The 20,006-nt window shown below is 46.0% G+C and overlaps 1 long non-coding RNA gene across 3 annotated transcripts in view; it reads left to right on the top strand.

Moving 5' to 3' along the window:
• The window catches only part of LOC109972570 (uncharacterized), a 77,981-nt gene extending 57,975 nt beyond the window's left edge, over positions 1 to 20,006 (top strand). For all 3 annotated transcript variants that reach the window (XR_002276701.1, XR_002276700.1, XR_002276702.1), the window contains 2 exons: positions 11,386 to 11,498; positions 19,948 to 20,006. This is a non-coding gene — a long non-coding RNA (uncharacterized LOC109972570). The remainder of the gene's footprint in view (positions 1 to 11,385; positions 11,499 to 19,947) is intronic.

The following is a 20,006-nucleotide window of genomic DNA, read 5'->3' as shown; positions in this document are numbered from 1 at the left end:
AATGGTGTTGTTTGCTAAAAAAATTTTTTCTTATTAAAAACAAAACATGTGGAAACAGCACAGCCAGCAGTGAATCGGTCGCCCTGACAGGTGCTGTCGGGTTTCTGTGTGCTGGACAGCTTCATCTGGAAAGTGTTCACCATGCAGAAAGGAGCCAAACAGCTGCTGCCACCGAAGTATTCGCTCCGTGTTTTCTAGCTGATGTTTGTAATTAGTATGTAATTATATCCTTTCTTTTCATGCCATGACCACCAAGGATGCTGAACTGCTCTGACAAGGTATTTCTGAGGTCAAGTCCTCTGGGCCTGGCTGAGCGTGGTGCGTGGTGTTCAGCCACACAGTCTGGGTTCATCAGAGGGTTGGCTCAGGTTTGGTCACTGCTCAGTCTGGCTGTGCTCTCTTGTTAATCTAGGCTCAGGTTGCTACTTTCCCCAGATTGATCTGGTCTTTAGTTTTGTTCTCACCTTTGTCCTGGGCTCAGTTTGTTCCCTGACCTGGTTTGTTTTGGGCTTAGCTCAGGTTTAGCATTGTGAACAGCTTCACTCAGGTTGGTGGTTGTCTAACCGGGCTGTGTTTAAATGTCTGTTTTTACCCAGGTTAAAACTGGCCTTAGACTGGGTTTAGTTTATTGTTGCTCTGGTCTGTTGTACCTGGCTGTAGCTTGGGTTTATTCTGACTGAGACTGAGTTTAGCCTGTTTCTACTATGTTTAACCCAGTGTGGGGTTGGTTTTTACTGCAGGTTTTGTTTGATTTTAGGCTCTGGGCTTATTGTGTGGGTGTGTAAATGCAGTGTTTGGCCTACATTTCAGATAATGGAGCCAAACTGAGGAGAAGCCAGGATAACAGTGATAAGAGTCAAAGTGAGGGAGGAATCAGATGATCTCCTGGTAGGAACACACTATCCAACACATGACCACACCTCAGTGAGCAAACGAATCCAGATGTTTGATGCCGCTGATCCTCCTGCCTCACATCTGGTCAAGTGGCTTCTGTCTGGATAAACACTGATAAAAGCAGCAGAGTTAAACCTGTGTTCCCTGACACAAAGCTGCTGGAAACAGCCTGACAGCCTGGGCCCACTGCTTCTGCAGGCGACTGGATGTGTCTGATGGTTGTTCTCATTTTAGTTTGGAATTTTGACACCTTCAGAAACCAGGATGGTCATCAGCGCCTGGCTAAACCTGCCGTATTTTCATCTTAATGACATCACTGGGAAAGATTTTACATAATGCGGCACCCAGCATGTTCCCAGCTTCCTCTGCAGTGTTTGGTTGCCTCCTCCTACAGGAGCTGGTTCAGGTGTCGACAGACACAGCAGAGAATCTCCGGGCTGTGAAACATCTGACAGAGCAGCTTTGGAGCTTTTCTGCAGCTTTGCTCCGGTGTGTTCCAGATGCAACCGAGCGGTGGCGGGGGGTCACTTCACTGCTGTGAAAATCACCGGGACCTGCTGTCAGGCCGTTATTTAAGATGATAGGATACAGCCAGGCTGAGTTTAGCCTGGTGTTGTGAAGCTTCTGGGACAGTGATGTGAGGAGAAACACCTGAGCTGATGTGCACAAAACCACTAGTCTTACCTTTAAATCCTCGGCTTGTCTTTTATACCCCTGACAGTTTATTGAGTGGGAACTTTACACCCGTGCTTCTAGTAAACAACTGTTTAAGTGCAATTATCTTAGAAAATGAGTGAGTGAGGATCATGTTTGGAAAGCAGTGACTTAACTAAATAAAGTTTTCATCCTCACAATCAAAATATGACTTTTACACATTGTTAGATTTGTGCACATGCCCTGTTCAGAGCTCAGAAACATGCAGTGGTGGGTGTGTAGATTACATGGTGTAGACACCATGGTGCAAGGTGAAATAGAAATGGAGTACGTGTCTGCAGCTCATCCCGTGACATTTCATCCGTTCTACATGTAGCTCCGGTGCTACTGAGTAAAGCAGCAGGAGCCGTGGGTTTGCCTCGTGACTGCCGAATGTCCACACAGTGAGGCCAAGGGGAGAAACGGAGTAGACCTGCTGTTTCCCGCATTGTCAGTGTAAAATGTAGTTGCAGTCATGTCTGATCTTTGCAGGTGAAGTGCACCTACCAGTAGGCCAGAAGGTGCGCATCACTGATACAGGTTATAATGAGGCAACCTCTGGCAGCTGTAGAGATGCAGTCACTGTAGGTAACTAGTCCATATAGGGAGTTGTAGCAGTGAAGGCTTGCTGTATGATATCAGCCTACTGAGCTGACTAGAAGGTGGAGTAGGGCCTGGCAAACCTATGGCCTGACTGGAGAAGGGCTATTTAATGGTGTGATAACAATAAAAGCACAGAGAGAGGGAGAGAGAGAGAGAGAGAGAGATTCACTACACAAAGTCTCACACACACACACTCTGTGTCGGCCCTCCAACTGTCTGTCAGCCTCTTTGTCTGCCTATCTCACTCACATGGTTAAAAATAACTCCTGAAGCTGAGCCCCCATTGGCTGTCTGGGAACTTCCTGGAGAGATGCAGTTGGTTAGCAGGAGGAGGCGAGAAGCGTTTCCGTGGAAACCAGCATCCAGCTGGAGGAGGGATGAGATGAAAGTTGGTGTGTGTTGAAGAGAGAGACTCACTGAGTCGGTTTCTCAGAATCTTTCTTACAGTAGAGATGAGCTGTGAGCAAGTTATGATATGTGGAGGAATGTGTCTGGGAGGAAAAGTGACTGTTAATGAGGATAATAATCCCCTTTATTTTTCCAAGTATGTTACACACAAGGAATTTGTTTCCGGTACAGAACTGATGGCAGCCATCTGCGGTGCCAACTCAGACCAATGGCTCCAACCATCGGGGACAATGGGGGGGTTCAGTGTCTTGCCCAAGGACACTTCGACATGTGGAATGCAGGCACTGTGATTCGAACTTCCAGTGCTCCGGTTGGGAGACGACTGCTCTACCCACTGAACCACAGTCGCCCCAACAATCAGTAATAATCAGTCATTGTTTATGTTACAAGAATGAAGTAGTAAGTACACTGTGAGAAAGTTTTACAAGCAGGATGTAATTGAGAAAAGGCTCAAAAATGACTTTTATGAACCTTTTTCCTGAGGTGTTTTCAACAGGAAGCCTAGACTATAGCACAGCTGACATTTTCTTTACCTGGTCCTCGGATACATTTTCAATCTGCGAATGAAGGCGGGTTAAAGACACGTTTTACCATCTATGTAAATATGTACACATATGGGACAGAGATCCTGAAGTGTGCAGACGTACACGGAATCCTGCGGACACACTCGTCTACGCAGTGTCATATTAAAATCTGACAGACGGTTCAAGTAGAAACAGATTTAAGATCATATCCTCAAACACGTGAAATGATTGTGTGCAGACACACTGTCTACATGCTGCCAATTCTGAGCTGGCACCACACATACATGGTGCATTCTGGGTAGATAATCCAGTGTGTATCAATCCAGTGTCATCCTGTGCAGTCCTCTGGTTCCCCCAGTGCTCCCAGATCAGATTTACAGTCTGAAGTTAGGCTATAGAGCCCCTGAGACACGATATGACCTCTTCTTCTGTCAGGTGACAGCTCCTCTTCTTCAGTGCTGCTGAAACTCATCACTGGGCTCTAATCACCCCACAGTCTGGTTTTAATAAAGAAAACATGAGTCAGAGTAGTTTAACACTGAGCTGATCTGTTGCACCCGCAGCAGCAGTGATGTTGCAGTGAACCAAACACGCCTGAGGATGCTGTGACATCACTGCAGGTCCGAGACCTTACCTCTCCTTCGTCTGTCTGCGCCGTTTAATGCTCCAAAAACCAGCTCATAACTGGAATTCATTGTTTTGCCAACTACTGTTTCAAGGTCACGAAAGAACTTTCATGTTTAAAAAGTACAATAAAAAAACTCTATAGTCATGGTTTATTACATCTGTTCAACATGCTGTGTATTACATGGCTCTGGTTATCAGTGAAGACTGAATCAGACCAGACCTCCTCCCAGAGCCCGTTTGATCAGGAGCTTTCTTTAATTTGCCGGTCGCTGCTGCTCAGACCACGTCGCTTCCCTCACTGACTGATCAGACCCTGACGGAGCTGAGCGAAGAATGAGCGACAGATGGAGAAGACTCTTAGAAACGGATCAAATCAGAGGGTTTATCAGAGATTAGAAACCCGCTGCTGGCCGAGCTGCTCGCAGTTAGTCACTGTTATCATTTGCCACAGCGAGTGCTGGTGACAGAGGCGAACCAGTGAAATGAAACAGTCTGGACAGATGAGAGCAGGGAAGCAGCGTTTTCTAGCTGTTAGTACAGATAGTGAGGGGACATGCTGACGGTGGGTTTGCTGCTTGTCACGTCTCAGTCACTTCTCAGAGACAGAGGGGCTGACACCTGGGGGCTTCTCTCTACAGTTCCATAAACATCTGTTTACATCACATGAAACCTCAGGCCGGTCCTGTGGATCTGGATCGTTGTGTGCAGGTACTGGACTTTGTGCATGTGATAGCAGGTCGTTGTATACAAGGGGAGATGGTGATCCTCCTGTCACCTTTGACCTCTGCCCAGTGGATGCTGGGAATGATGTCTGGTGTTTGGCCTCACTGTTTCAGGGTGTATCAGCAGAGGTCTGTCCCTGAAACAGTGAATCCTTTAGTTGGCCGACAGAAAATCAGTCGGTAATTTGGATTATTGGTTGTTTATGACAAGATTCAGTGATTTTATATGTTGATTATATGTTTATATTTAGAGACACACACCAACTTGTACTGTATTTAGGAAATTATAAGAAATGGTTCCAGGAAATTATCTGTAAATTACAGGCCCTATAAAATAAAGTGTTAAAATTAACCTCAACCAGTTCTCTATATTTTGAGTACTATACTAATTTCACAGAGGTTTTTAAAATAACTGCATTTAAGGTATTTTTGAAGTTAAACTGAAGAGTTGAAGAGATGGTGACCAATCCACATCTGATCAGTTTGATGGAAAACAGGGTCCAGGTTGAAAATGATCCTGGAATCTCACTGTGTAGTGTCTGTCTTCTCAGCCTCTCACCCTGAAACAAAGCAAATCCTCCCAGCATGAATCACTCCTCACCATCTGTCATTCACTAAGGTTTGTCCCAGTGTAGGAGCATGGTGGTTCAAACTGGGCCATGTCCCCTTCCCCCCCCACTAGTTAGGCTGCAGCTTGGACCCTGTTGACCAATCCCGTGGCTGTCTGTGTAGCCCCCGCCCACCATCAGACAGCAGTAAGCTGATGCTTTGGGAATCTGTTGACTTCTTTGACCTGGAGCTGTTGACCCCGCGCTACAGGAAGGAGAGCTGGCCTATTTTGAGCTGGGTCTGCTCTGAACACAGGCATCAACAAACTTAATGTGTTTCTGAGTTAGATTTGACCTTTGACCTCCAGGCCACTGGGGAAAGCACCAATTAAGTTGGTGGTGTTTGTTGTTTGCAACACTTTTCTCAGTCTGTGACCTTGCTAACCTCAGATGTTCAGAACTCTTCTTTAAACTTCTCTGAAATCGCTGCAGTTATTCTCCTTCTGTTTCCGTCCCCAAATGCTTCAGGCTCAACTGTAAACAAAGTGAGAACTACTCGTTTGTGGACAAGTCAGCACCTCAGTGTACAGCACTAGAGATCCAATGTGTCCAGGTGTAACAGAGGTTCATTACAACCATCGCTAGACACCAAAACAGAACGGAAGCTTAACAGAATCTGACCTGTACAGGAAATATTTTTGTTGCACATTCATTACATACTGTATGTTTTCTGCTTCAGCCGGAATGGGCACATGTTCAGTGTTTGAAGTTCTGCTGCTGCTGCATGACATTTCATTGCTCCACCTGCAGCTTCTCAGCCTCGTCTGCTGGAGGCGTTTCCTCTGTGGAACACATCTGATGTGTTTGTGCAGGTCTCTAATGCTGAGGTCACCATGTTTTTTTTACAGTAGCCTGGAATGAACAAACCACACACTGGTGTGAATTTAGTTTTCACCTGGAAGTAGCAGCTTGGATCAGGAGATGATTGGAAGACTAAAATAAGAAATGTTAGAAACAAGAGGGAGCACTGTTATGAGTTTAAGAAGTAGAATTTGTTAAATGGGGGATCATAGTTAAACTTTAACACAAGAAAAGGGAAGGCAAGTTGAATCTCCATTGTCAAAGCAGCAAAGACACGAAGAAACAGGACGTCGGGAAGCCAAGAGTCATCAGCTGCAAAATCTCACTTAAACCAGCTGCCATTTGATTGTGCTGCTTTTCATGCAATTACGGTAATGGTGTTTTGAGCGGCAAGATGGACATGTTTACTAATAGGCCTAACAAATATTTTGGCATCGTTGCATATCTTAACATGTGTGTATTCAGCCTTCTTGAAAATTGCACTGCGGTCAGGTGAGCTGCTATTGGTTTTTGATTGGTCAATTCAGCTGCACTTGTTTTCTGGGTACAATTTGTCCTGGGTTTACGATAATCGCTGTGAAATACCTATGAGGGCTGTTGAGCACAATGCATGAAAGCTTTGCTGAATGTTGCAGTCTGCAACCTCGCCACTAGATGACTGTGGGGGAAGAATAACAGCAGACGTGCTGGGGCGGTTGGTTGCAGCTGCTAATTTTTGATTTACAAACTATTAAAATGGACAAAAATGTAACGACTGACCAGAGGGCTTTTGGCTTTTGGTCTAGATACTTTCAAGTGTACATGGGTTTGTTTGTGGCCTGAGCCTGAGATCTTCATGACCTCCTGAAGCATCTTTAGCCCCTTTGAGGTTTGTTTATACTGCATCTAAACAGAGCTGGATAAGAATATCCGATTGGTCTGAGGTCACAGTCGTCTGAATTAATCACACTGTCAAACAAAGGGAAGAGAGAAAGGGAAGATAAAAGATGATTAACAAAGAACACCACCCCACAGTGCTGACCTGAGTGGATGTAAAGGCCAAAACTTGTAGAACAATACTGAGTGATTGCTCTGTGTGAAGGTTATATGTGAAGTCTGTAATTTAGAGACGTCAAGTGAGTCTTCGTTTTGTTTCTGAGACGTGTCTGTGATTCTCCTGTGATTACAAAGCTCCTGTTCTTTGATAAAGATGTTTTTTGCCAAGCTGTCGTTGACGCCGCGGCGCTGAGAAATCAGAAGGCTGTCAGAGGCTTTTTACTCAAAAATAACAGAGAGAGGGAGAGAAGTCAAGGAGGAAATCAAGACATCAGACGGAAAAAAGTGATGAAACATCTCCCTGGGAAGCAGGCGGAGAAGGATCTAAAAATACCTGAGATGCTGACATTCACAGTCTTTTGAGTCATTTACTACAGTGAAGATAAACCAAGTCTGAAGTCGGAGTTGTACTCTGCCAACAGACAGTCATGGATGATCTGACGGCAGTCGTGAGGGAGATCGCCCTGTGGAACAGCTCAAACCGCAGACAGCCGGCCAACACACCCGACCTGTGGCCTGAGAGCTGCAGTGCTAATCGATCAGGCCGGGCAACAGCCAACCGGGCTGACCTTTGTCCTGACTCTAAAACCCGCCACACAGAAGCTACAGAGTGCTGCAGATCTGTAAATGCACAGATCCAAGAGGAGCAGGATTCCTACAGGGAAACCTACTAACATGAAGATAACGTGTCAGTGTGTAACGGGTGCCTGCAGATTCCCCTGCGGCCCGTGACCCACCCCAGTCACCACCAGTTAGACAGCTATGGTCCCACTAAAGCAGTGTGGTGATTGAGGATGAATGAGTTTCACATGAGTGACAGAGGATGAGGAGGAAGGGGCCATGAAGCAGGTGGATGGAGAGGACAAGACAGAGTTGTGGAGACAAGATGAAGACGCATCAGAGTGATGAAAGAGAGAGAGAAGACCGACTTAACTAAAGGAGAAAATAAGTCTTCTCTCATCAGGGGGAAGGAAACCAAAGTCAACAGGAGGAAATGACTGGGAATCAATAAGGTGATTAGAAAATGCAGAATAAGGTGGAAAGATTCAACGGAGGAAGAGAAGAGATGAGGAGGTCAGCAGTGAAAGTAGAACTACCACAGTGTCCAACACTCTGCTGCCGGTTAGTCATTCATGTTACTAAAAGTACAAAGGTATGAGCATCCAAATGTACTTGAAGTACCAACAGTACCAGTACTTGTGCCACATCTCTAGTGGATCTACTACTGGATCATAGTGACTGATGCGTTACTGTGTTCATCACTTTAATGCTGCAGCTGGTAAAGGTGGAGCTGATGGTAACTACCTTATAGACTTGTACTGTGAAGTGCTATACATCCTGCTGGGTAGCTGGTGGATTTCCCACCGGGATCAGTAGAGTCTGATGGTTCTATTGGGTTTGGTTTGATTCATCTGATTCTGGAAAGGAGCTGAAGTTATCAGATACATGTAGTGCAGTAAAAAGTACACGGTTTGTCTCTGACATGGAGTCACATTATGAAGTAGCAGGACAGGGAAATACTCAGGTAACATACATATACCTCAAATGTTGTTCAGTACTTGAGTAAATGTACTTGGTTACTTTCCACCAGTGACATTTGTGGATACACTTGATATATTTACCCTCCGCGTCCTCGACTAAATTGAAAACATCATTAGGTCTGATAAGTTTGACAGTGTCCCAGAGAGGGAGAGCAAAGGAATCATCAGCCACTTTGGAGAGTTTCAGTTTGGCACTCTCCCGGTGCTCACTCAGTACTTTGACATATTTACTTGGTACCTTCATGGAGACGAGGTGTGGGAAACGGGCACGTTTAGAAGAGTTTTATTATTTGTACTTTAGTGGACTGATGGGAAAAGAATGGAGTATGTCTTTTCCAAATAAAGTGTAAATAATGCCCAACATTTTCATGGAGATAATAAAACTTATAAATGGATGTTTATAGTTTTTCAGTTGAAGCCACTAAGTGTTAATCGGTCTGTAAGATCAGGTGGAAATGGGCCCAAGCTTCTACTGGAGAAAAAGGTAAAATCATTAAAGGGGACAGGACAAGAGAAATGGACCAACTGTGGAAATTAAGATAACAAAACTCAGGTGGGACATGATGAGAAAGAGAAGCTGGGAGGTGAGTGTGAGGTTTATTAGAATAGTAAAGAAGCTGCAGTCGAGTTTTCATTAACGCCGAGATGTGGAATCGATATGAGGAGGAGAGAAGCTTCAGATGGGAAGAGAGAGCAGAGCGTTTCATTACAGACAGAATGAGAGAAATCAAACAGATGGAGGAGATGAAGGTTTGATGAGTTACGACCTGTGGAAGATGGAGCTCGTTAACTGCAAACTCCAAACAAGAATCTGACTGCATTTTACAAAACTCAGCTCATTTGGATTTCGCTTTGATCATTTATAAAAGAAGTTGAACGCAACTCTAACTTAATCGGAGCGGTGTGCTTGGCGTTGGCTGATAGAGCAGCGGCCTGGTTACAGTGACGTGGACGGACACCGGCACTGATCCTACAGCTGCTGGTGACGGTGAACTCTCCTGTTACACAGCCGAGCTTCTCTGCAACACACGGGTAGTGTCCCTTCATCGTCTCTGTCTGGATTCAGAGGCAGCCCTGCTCTTGTTCTAATGACTGAAGTGCTGCGTTGAGCTGCAGCAGACGTCCGTGCTCATACAGAGTGCATCAGTGCACCAGAGCCGGGAGTTCCCACCCACAGCCCTGCGTGCCCGACGCTCTGTCAGGCCTGTAAAAGAACCAAGCACCTGATTCAGTTGCTGACTGTGTGCCGCTTTGCCTTCTCCCATCGTCCTCCACTGCTTGACCTTGTTAGGGAGGTCGTGTCTAATTGGACACCTCTCACTGTAATGGCTTCTATTAGTTCACTGGGAAAGGTTAGCAAATGGAAACCCTCCTTCTGCCGCCTCCCTTGCTAACAAGGCTGACTTTGGCTTCGTTAGGAGGATTTTGTTTAAAAGGGTGCAGAGCAAACAGTCACAGCCAGTGTTCAGACAGGAAAATTAAACAGCAGTGACTGAGTTCACTCTCTTCTTCATGGCCTTTAAAATCAAACTGGATCTGAAGGAGGGAACATCTGGCGTTTGGCTCCTCTCCTCCCCTCTGCCTGTTAATCTAATGTTTGTGTGTTTATCCTCTGTCTTGGCTCGGTGCTTCTTCATGAATGGAAATCAGTTGGGCTTCAGGCCACAGAACCGCTGATTAGATTTCAGTCGATTTTGGATTCCTGCCATCAAACCAGATCAGAAACCTCCGGAGGCTGGATCTCCGAACCTCGCGGTGAAGAAATCCAATTAGCTTCAGAATGGAAAGGAACCATGCAGCATTCAGCAACAGCCATAAAAGTCTCTCTTTGTTTTACATGAGGAGCTTCTCTCCGTCTCACTGGTGCAAAGCAGCTGTGACTGTTTCACTGAGCTGCAGCTGGTTTTATTGAAGCGATTTATTCTCACCAACTAAACATTCAAACCAGAGGCTTTGTTATTTTATGGGTTCACTACAGTGGCCTCTAAGGACAAAGCTGAAGAGAGAAAGCACAGACATTAAGGGAAACCTGCTCCAAACATGAAACATACAATTAAAGAAATTGTATGCGACAAGAACAGGAAGTGTTCAGGACACCGGGGGAGTGATGAGCAGCAGTGCTACATACAGTGTGTATAGGGCTTCATCTGTATCCAACCCCAGCCCTTAGTCACTTCAGATATTTTTTTCTAGCAAGAAAGGAGCCGTTTTGATTTGGAATATGTTGTCAAAAAATGTGTCCCAGTATGTGAGGACCCGCCACAGCTTGCATTAGGTGCATTTCTTCAACATTCAGCCTGACAAACTTGGGATCTTCAGATGTTTGGGATCTCCACTAGGCCTTAAATAAAAGCCAGTCAGTCTGTGAACTTGACAGTAAGTTTTATTCAACAGTCTGTAGCAGCTGATCACACAGCAGGTCCCGTCTCTTGTGCTGTGGGGGGGAACAACTCGGCTGCGGCTGCTTGTTGCATCCTGACAGGAATGTGTCAAGTCATGAAGGCTGGCCTCCAAGTGTGTGTAAAAGACCGTTTAAAAGTGGCAAAGTTCTGGTTAAATCAAGAACTACATGACAGAATCTGACAAAGTTCTTGTGTGGCTGCTTGTGCTCAGACAACACAGCATTTATGAAGGTTGGCTTCTTTTGATAAAGGAGAGTAATCACAAAAGGTCTTGGAACAAAAGATCTACTCAAGCTTCCTCAGAATTAACAATGTACACTTTGCAACTGCTCTTCCTTACGAGCCACAGATGTGTTTCCTGATCCAGTATCTAAAACCATGAACGTTAAAAGCTGGACGGATGGAAATTGATTCTTGTTGTTTAGTCCCTGATCAACAGCGAAGCTCCTCACTACAGAGAACAGATGTTACAGATGTTTTGGTATGAAATGCAGCATGCTGAAAATCTGGTTTGCTCTGTGTTGCAGGACATCTGAGGGCGTCCACCCTGCTTCCTGACTTCCTGTTTACTTCCTGGCCCACTGTGAGCACTTCCTGCACCTGGAGGCGCCACCTGTCCATCACAGAAGATTTTCACACTGTGAGTCTCTTTAAAAGTTGCCTTAAAGGACAAGCCGGTCATTTTCACTCATATGGTACATTGTAATGAAGCGACGTGGCACTGGTCAGTGGTGTGTTTTTGATGGTTTTGGCACAGACGAATAAGCTGATCCGTGTTGGAGAGTGACACGAACCACGAGTAGAGGCAGGTCGCTGCTGGGTTTAGTCTCTGTATGGGGACTGTTGAAAACACTATTAATATCGAACATGACCAGCCTGACCCTTTACCAGTTTTATATAAAAGCTCTTTCAGACAAAACAACAAAACAACACAGCCCTGCAGCAGAAGCGCTACACCCCAGGTTTAACACTTAGTGGGGTGTCCAGATCTTTTCATACAGCTGTGAGGACTCAGACAGGGATCAGAGACAAAAACCTCGATAGGGGCTTCGCGCATATTGGTACAGGACTGTGGTTTCTGAAAAATGCTGCTGAACACTGATGTGATAAAACATGACTAACATCATCTGCAGCTGCTGAATTAATGGAAATCCCAGCTGTTGTGAAGGCATCGCAGTGCATTCATCTCTGTTCCACTGATGTGAACATTAGCTGAATCATTTTGCAGCGGCGTCTCATTATGATGAGAAACAATAAAAAAAATTGGCGGCTTGAACATAAGCATCTGCTCTATTTGGAGCTGTGCATGTTAACGAATGCACGGCTGTGTTACTACATCATTCCTCTCTGTGTGTTACTCTGTGATGAAGGTCAGGCTTTTGTGTGGTAGTGAAACCACGTTTTACTCCATTTCCCACAATGCCTTTCGGCCTAGTAAACTTTCCTTTTGTGTTGTGTCCATAAAGAGTGTGGCAGCAACAGTAAATTCCAGCTGTGCATCGCTGCATGATGCTGCATGTTCACATCTTCACTCCAGACTAAAACGGGTTGTGTTGCACAAATAAACAGTGAAAAGCAGCTGTGCTTGAACAAGTGGTCTCACAGTGACGGTATAAAACTCTAACCGGTCCTCACTGTGTATAGCGCACACACACGTATACCCGTGCACAAGTGCAAGCCCAGCCTTGTGCCACCAATCAGGAAGGTGTAACGGTTTCCGTGGTAACCAGATGATGGGATGTCACTGAGCTGAGAAAGTGACCTTTGTGGATGAAGACAGACTGTAAAGCAGGACAGAGGAGAGGAAGATAGGAATAAAGGAAGGGTGAAAGACAAGTGAAACAGAAAAACGAAAAGGAGGGAGGAAGATTGTAAAGAAGGGAAAAATGAAAGATCTGCTCATGTTAGAAAGATGGAAAAGTGAAAAAGGAAAATGGGGAGAAGACAGAGCAGTAAAGTAGTGACAGATCGAATGGGATGGCGAGAGGAGGGAGGGCTCAGCTTTAATTTAATGAAATGTCCTGTACATCCCTCCATCCTCGCCCTGATCCATCTGTCAGCTGCCTCCACGCCCTGTCTGTTTTACTTCTGTCGCTGCACATCTTCTATTCACATTCTCTCATTCATATATCTTCCTGCTTTTCTCCCTCATTCCTTTTCACTTGCTGTCATTCATTCTTTCTCTCCTCCTTTCTTTCCTTTTCCAGCTGCTCCTTTCCTTTTCTACTGTCTTGGTTCTGGTTTAAACATCTTTCTCCTGTAATACTCGGTGTGTTTTGCCATTAGTCCTAACTGTTGCTCTCATCCACTCCCTTCACTGTTACATCTCTTTCTCTCATACTTCCTCCCATTTTCCCAGTTCCACATTCATCATCAGTGTTTCCTCTGAATTACCTGAATGATTTGGTGGTGGTGCTCACTTGTCTTAACTTCCTCTCATTCACTCCAGCTGACCCTCATCTGATTTTATGCACTTAGGACAAAATAGCATCTTGGAAATTGCATCTGTTCTGGGAAACGTCCTTGTAATTTACAACTAATTTATAGAACATTATGAGGAAAGTTGGAGGCTTGTTGGAGCTGGAGGCCTGGGAACATGTTGCCAACTTCACTGAACCAAATCATGATTTTAACACTGTGCAGGGGAATTTTTATCAAGTGAACAAAAACAGAATAGTCAGTTTCGGGCCTGTCAGAAGGATTCTGACTCAGCAGTTTGGCTTCCTTAACTCATGGCTTTGCCAGTTCATATTTCTCACATTAAATCTGGAGACATCAGTATCTTAAAGACTTTTACTGTGAAAAGCAGAGGAAGCAGAAGCCAGAACGTGTTTGGCGAGCAACCTCTCATGTTCTCTGTGGGTCTGTGTTCTAACCGGAGGAAAAACTGCTTTTAAACGGTGTGATATCAGGATTTCACAGAGCTTACAAATCTGTCGCTGTGCCTCCCAAATCTGCCTGCACATTGATTACAGCTTGGATTAGTTTGGTGCAGTGCCACAGTTTAGTCTTTAATACTGCAAACCTTCCCAGGAAACAGTGCAAGGCCTGAGGAGGAGGAGATGGAGCCTCGTGCACATCTCTAGCACTGACTCTTGGCCACTTTGACTGTTCATTGTCTCCTTTTCATTTTTCAGAGGCTCCTTCTGTCTCCTTTAAAGTCTTTTTTAGAATTTGTCCTTCAGCCTGACACACACACGCAGCAGGAGAAGCTGATTGGTCGCCTGTCAGGATAAAAAGTGATTCCACTGTCTCAGTCTGACACCCGAGATGCTCGCTCAGGGCTGCAGACCGACATGCTGCAGCAGACACACATGCCAGAGACCCATGGGGGTCAGACAACACAGCGGAGTGTCTTTAGTTTGGAAGTAAATATGAAGGTCTGGATTAGGTAGTGCAGACATGAGCATGTAAAAATGCAAAACCGAAGAAGACATAGGAGTCTAGACTGCCACCTGATCAATCTGAGATCCGTGAGGCTCAGATGCCGGAGCATGTAAAAATGCAAAACCGAAGAAAACATAGGAGTCTAGACTTCCACCTGATCAATCTGAGATCCGTAAGGCTCAGATGCCATTCAGACGGATGGCGTGACTGCTAGCTTGGTTAGCACAACACTACTCGCTGGGAAGTTTAACTGAAGGATAATTCAGGTTTACTTCAGCCTGGTGTGGTCCCCATAAATTCAGCTGTGACTGCTCTTTTCACTGTTCTCCTGATACAGCATTTCTTCATGTGTCTCATCTACTTCTGGTTTTGTGTCGCTGTCGTCACAGTAGCCGTTTCACTGTTTTCCCGTCGTCTCCAGTGGAAAAACTCCTTGTGTTTTCAGGCTTTAATGGAGAAGACTCCTCACTGTGCTCTCTACCCTGTGTGGTGTTTGACTCGTTAGCTTTTTATAAAGCTATTTTAGATAAACTTCCTTCGTATCGTTGCAGACTTGCTGTGTCCCAGTGGTCGGACATGGATGGAACAACAGTTCATTTCTCTGCTCCAGACACTGAAGCAGTTTTAAACTGTGGTGAAGGATTCTCCTCCTGCTTGTTCTTAGCACATCTTCACTTCCCACGGTTGAGAGCCGCTTGTGTTGCCTGCTATGTTTTTAGCCTATTGTTTGGTTTTAGTTTTATGTGGGTGTTGCATTTGGCTTTCCGTGTAAAAGAGGCTGCTAACATTAGTGGGACTTACCCTGGGTAAACAAATGAAAACCTTCAGAAGGCTGTACATGGAGACTGCACCTCCAGCACTTCTGGGTCTGGGGTGTAACTCCCTGTGTGTCTTGGAGAGGAGGCCCTCACCTCCCTCTGTCTGCCATCCTCCTCTCTGGATGCTCCTAATGACTAGATCATTGAATCTGCTGCCATTCAGGTCATTGCCAACTGTCAGCCTTCATAATAAACTCCCTCGGTGACCTCGCTGACACCAGTCTCTTTAAAACCTCAGCTCTGTTCTCATGTTATCCAGCTAACCGAGCAGTCGAGGTGCTCTGGCCCGGGGTTGGCACCGCCAGTGATTTGTGGGTCAAATCATCTGGCACACAAACAGGAAGCTGCTGCGGGCTGATTTCTATCAATTATCTAAATGAAAGCAGGAGCAATATTTCAGATTTGGAGGATGAAGAGCGCACTTAGTGTTCAGACTTTAATGGAGCAGGAAGCTGAACACAGGCAGATGGGTAGACAGTGGAAAACAGTACGATACCGCTGCAGCCTCGTCACAGCCAGTACCCATAGCGTTAGAGCACAGATACGCTAACCTGTGCACATTAGGACTCCAGGTACTAGGCAGGAGTAGGTTTCCAGATCGACAGAAGACAAAGGTTGACCCAGGATTTGTGTCCAGCTCCTTGACAATGTGCTTTTATTACTTTGATATGATTGTACCTTTATTCTTTTAAGGGTTTGAGCTGAGGGTCAAAATCGACTGTAGTTACATGTATGTTACCTTGGACTTTCTGCCCCAACAACCAGTCGATTACTTTATCAATAATGAAAATATTGGTCCATTGCAGCCCTCGACCGGTGGTAATTTGTGTACAAACTCAGCCGAAGCATTTCTACCATCGAGTCAGTTCATCTCTAGAGGGACCAGTGGATTAGTTTAGTACATGCACATCAAACTGTGAAAAACGAGAAGACATTGAGAGTGTGTGGGTGAGACTGAAACCAGCCTGAGACATGATAAATAATCAGCAAGAGAGGAAGGTCTGAATTTGCCAGACGGAGGTGAACTGGCTGAAATGAGAAACCAAACGGCAAGAACAAAACAAAATCAAGTGAAAGAGATGCTGCAAACTGAGCCAAGTGGCTCATTAGAGTCAGGAGTGGAGTTTTAACAGGAATATCAAGGTGCTTCTCATGACTGAAAGGCAAAAGTCTGAATTTTGCCTCCTGCTGAGAAAAACTGCTGTTTGTAATGACGGTGGCATCATCATCATCGCCGGACAGAAGAGCAGAAGGACAGATAAGAAACGTCCAGGTTTAATCCTGAAATCAAATCCATCTGACTGTGAGTCGAGTGCTGTCTGACCTGAGTCAGTTAACTGTCCTTCTCCTTTAAAGGACCCTGATGAGCTGATTTTGACATTTGTCTGAAGAGATTTCCTCATGTAAATGTTGCCATTTTTACCTCTCCTTTACATGACCGTCTGCCCTGACTGAACGTTTCCTGCTGTGGTGCTACCAGCCGACCAAAGCGCTGTTTCCCCTGCAGGCCCTTTGCTCTAGATGGTCATTTAAATGTTGTTCAGATGTTTTTCAGCCAGATTTAACCCAGACAATAAGACGTCTTTAAACCAGCAAACCAACAAAGTGAGATAACATAGGTAGCCATGAGCCACCTGTGATCAGACACTTCTAATTCTCCTCCTGTCTGTCCGGCTTTCACAAGCTTCCCTGCCTGCTGAGGGTCAGTTTGGTGACAGGTTGGGTCCGGTGACGTCACTTCTCTGATTTCTGGTACATGTGCCCTCCCGCCTGTGTGACAGCAGTAGGGGAGTCCGCAGAGCTGTACTGCTGTAGAGGGAGGCAGCTGCTTTTTGCACAGCCTTATCTTGGCTGGTCATTTCCCCGTCCGCGGTGTAGCACCACAGTACATCCACTCGCTGCCTCTGAGATCCCAGCTGTGATGTTATCGCTCTGCGTCCTGACCAGCAGGTCGGGCTCAGAGTGACTTTGGACAAATGAACAGATTCTGCTGGGCAAACTTCAAACGCTTACTTGTGCTTATCGACTATACTTTTACAATTTGAACAAAGGTTAAATTTCTTCCCACATTTCAATGAAGGTTTGAATAAAAAGTGGCAGCTCTGGGTGTAAAAGGCACAGAAGAACTCTAGTCTAATGGAGGTGAAGGTCCCTCTACTGGTTGTTTTTGCTCGGCAAGCAGACCCCGCTCAGACCCCCAGCTGGTTTTTACCAGTCTCTCCTTCTGAGGGATGCATCTCTGGATTCAGCGCTGTAGCACTGCGATCACACGTGATGTGAGACGGGCTCATTTAGAACGAGTAGCTGCAGACAGGCCGCCTGGTGTGAGCGTTACCTGTGAGTGCTTCCGGTGTGGCCACTGTTCAGACGTCGAGGTGTAAATTACATTTGAGAAATGGGACCTGGCTCCAGAGGAAGTATTTTGAACAAGGCCTGAACGGAGCCAGAGTTTCTCAGAGGTGAACTGCGTGTGAGTGTTTGTTCATTTGAGCGGGCGGTTTGTCTCGGCCTCGTCGAGCTGAATGAGAATTGACATCAGGGCTCCTTTGGCTCCGAGGAGCAAATGAATGACTTAAGGAATCAAACACACACTCAGCAAAGAGGCATATTGAGCTGTTGCTCGACTCAGGAGAGGTTAGTCACTTTTTCATATTTTCATTATTTGGTGGAAAAGGTGTCAGAGAATCCTCCAGGTCTGACGACGGTTCTGAATAATTAACACCCTGCCCGCCTGTCCTCCTTCTACACACACACATGCATTTTATAAGAGGTAACGAGCAGCTAATGAGAGGAAGAGAGGTAATGCTGGGAGACTTCAATCCACAGTCACTTAGTTCTGTTATGTACTGACACATCAGCTGATATCCCGGCATGAATTAATGCACTCCAGTGGTGCATGATGGGTAGTCTCCGGGTGTGTAGTGGTACTACTGATCAACAGTTTGAGTTAGGGTTTGTCTAAACATGTTGCTGAGGGCAGATCACTGAGTGTATGTCTGTTCTGAGGTCGCAGCTCAGTACAGTTTTAAGGAGGGTTTCTTTCACTGGTCTGCGTGTTTTCCACATGAGGCAGGGCGGTGACCATCACAGTGGATGGAGATGAGGAGGAAGAAAGACGGGTAAATTCAGTAAGAAAAGACAAGTGCAGGTTTCAAGAGAATGGCATGTCCCTTTTTGTTTTTGAGTTCATTACTGAACCACAGAAGATGAAGAAAAAGAAGAAGAGGAGCGTTCGCCACCTCTGGGACCCCCTCTGCTTTTCATTTGTCACTTCCTATGACAGAATGAGGCGGCAGAGGTGAGGAGATGACAGGTAGGAGGTGATGAGAGGAGAGCGCGTCACCCTGATGCCTTCTTCTTTTCTGCTTTGTCACCTAGTGATGTAAGAGGAGAAGCAGTGATGAGGAGGTGGAGGAGATGGGAGGAGGCACAGAGTGATGACCATGTTAAGGAAGAGGAGGAGAGGTTAGGAGAGCAACACATTCGATTTTCTGCTGCCTCTCTGCGTCTCACTCAGGCTGCAGACTGTCGGTCCCATTGTTCCCCTGCATCGTCACAAGCATTAGTGTGCAGCAGTTAGAGCTTCAGAGCGCCACAGAGGGGGAGCGAGGGGGAGAGGAGGAACTGGAGGAGAGTGCAGGCCTCAGTACAGTTCAAACAACATGCCAATTGGAGTGTCTGAAGCCTCCTTTCAGATGGGGGATGACTGACAGTACACCAGTCGTGCCCAGTTTCTGTAGAGACTGGCCCGGTGTATGATGATGATGATGACAGCGTTACTGCACAGGCCCAGTGGGTTGGGGGCTGGTGGACCCAGATGACGTAGCGTGGGGGTTTGACACTCTGCCTTCTCCTCTTTTCCACACATTAGCAACATTAAAGTTGGACCGCATTAGTGTTCACTGTACACATGCATGTCCTGGATGCCTGTGATACTGAGGAAAACTAAGTCAGTGAGGATTCTCAGGCAGGTTCTGGAGCCTCCGTTCCTCTGATTGCTAAGTGCGTTTACAGAGATTCATTCTGAATGGATGGGATTGAATCACAGTGAATCTGAAGGTATTCATGTCATGTCTGTGTGGTTAGATATGACTGGTTTGTGACACAAAATGAGGCAATCAGGCGCATTTGAAATGATTTTAATTGCCTCCATCATATGCACCTGTCGCTCTCACCTCCCACAGTGGCTTTGCATTTATTTACCCTCCTTGGCCAAACACATGTAGCAAGCTGCGTGACGTACCAATGCGAACAGCTCTGCAGGGTTTGTAGTTGTTGGTGTTGTCACAAGTGTCGAGTGGGATTGTGAGGATTTCTTAAAACCTCACTCAGGTTCACGCTGCAGTGTGGAACAGGAGATTAACCCCATGCTGGTCCTCAGCTCCAGCCTCAGATGAGCCCATTTCTTAGCCCCGGCTTCTTCTTTATTCATCAGCGTTTCATCTGTTGTCACGTCAGAAGGCAGAGACACACGTGATACACAAGCAAAGCCAAACGAGACCAAGACAGAGCCGGGTTGATCTGTACATCTCTGTTCAGCTGAAGGATATGAATGCAACAAGTAAACTGTCCTATCTCGTCTCCAGCTATTTTGCAGCAGTGTCCCATGTGGACAGGCATTTCAAGTTGTTTTTCAAGTATATGAGTGATATTCTGTCAACATCTACACAAACACGCCATCGCTAAGCTAATGCTAATCCATGTAATTGACTGAAGGTTTTGCTTTTGGCCTGGCAGGTTAATGCAGGGATAACTGCTAGGCTCCAGGCTAATCCCTCATCACTTCTAGCTGCAGAGAGAGAGGACGACCTCGGAGAGAGCGCGCGCACACAGGCAGCATTGCTGTTCTGTTTATCTCTTACCCTCATTTCTGTGTCCTCACAGCCGACGCACACCATGACCTGCTGACATCACCCTGCTGCCCCCCCCCTCCCCCCCCCCCC

The sequence above is a fragment of the Monopterus albus genome, unplaced genomic scaffold, assembly GCF_001952655.1.
Source record: "Monopterus albus unplaced genomic scaffold, M_albus_1.0 scaffold260.1, whole genome shotgun sequence".
Taxonomy (NCBI): domain Eukaryota; kingdom Metazoa; phylum Chordata; class Actinopteri; order Synbranchiformes; family Synbranchidae; genus Monopterus; species Monopterus albus.
The sequence above is the reverse complement of the archived record's forward strand: the minus strand, read 5'-3'. Positions and strand labels throughout refer to the sequence as shown.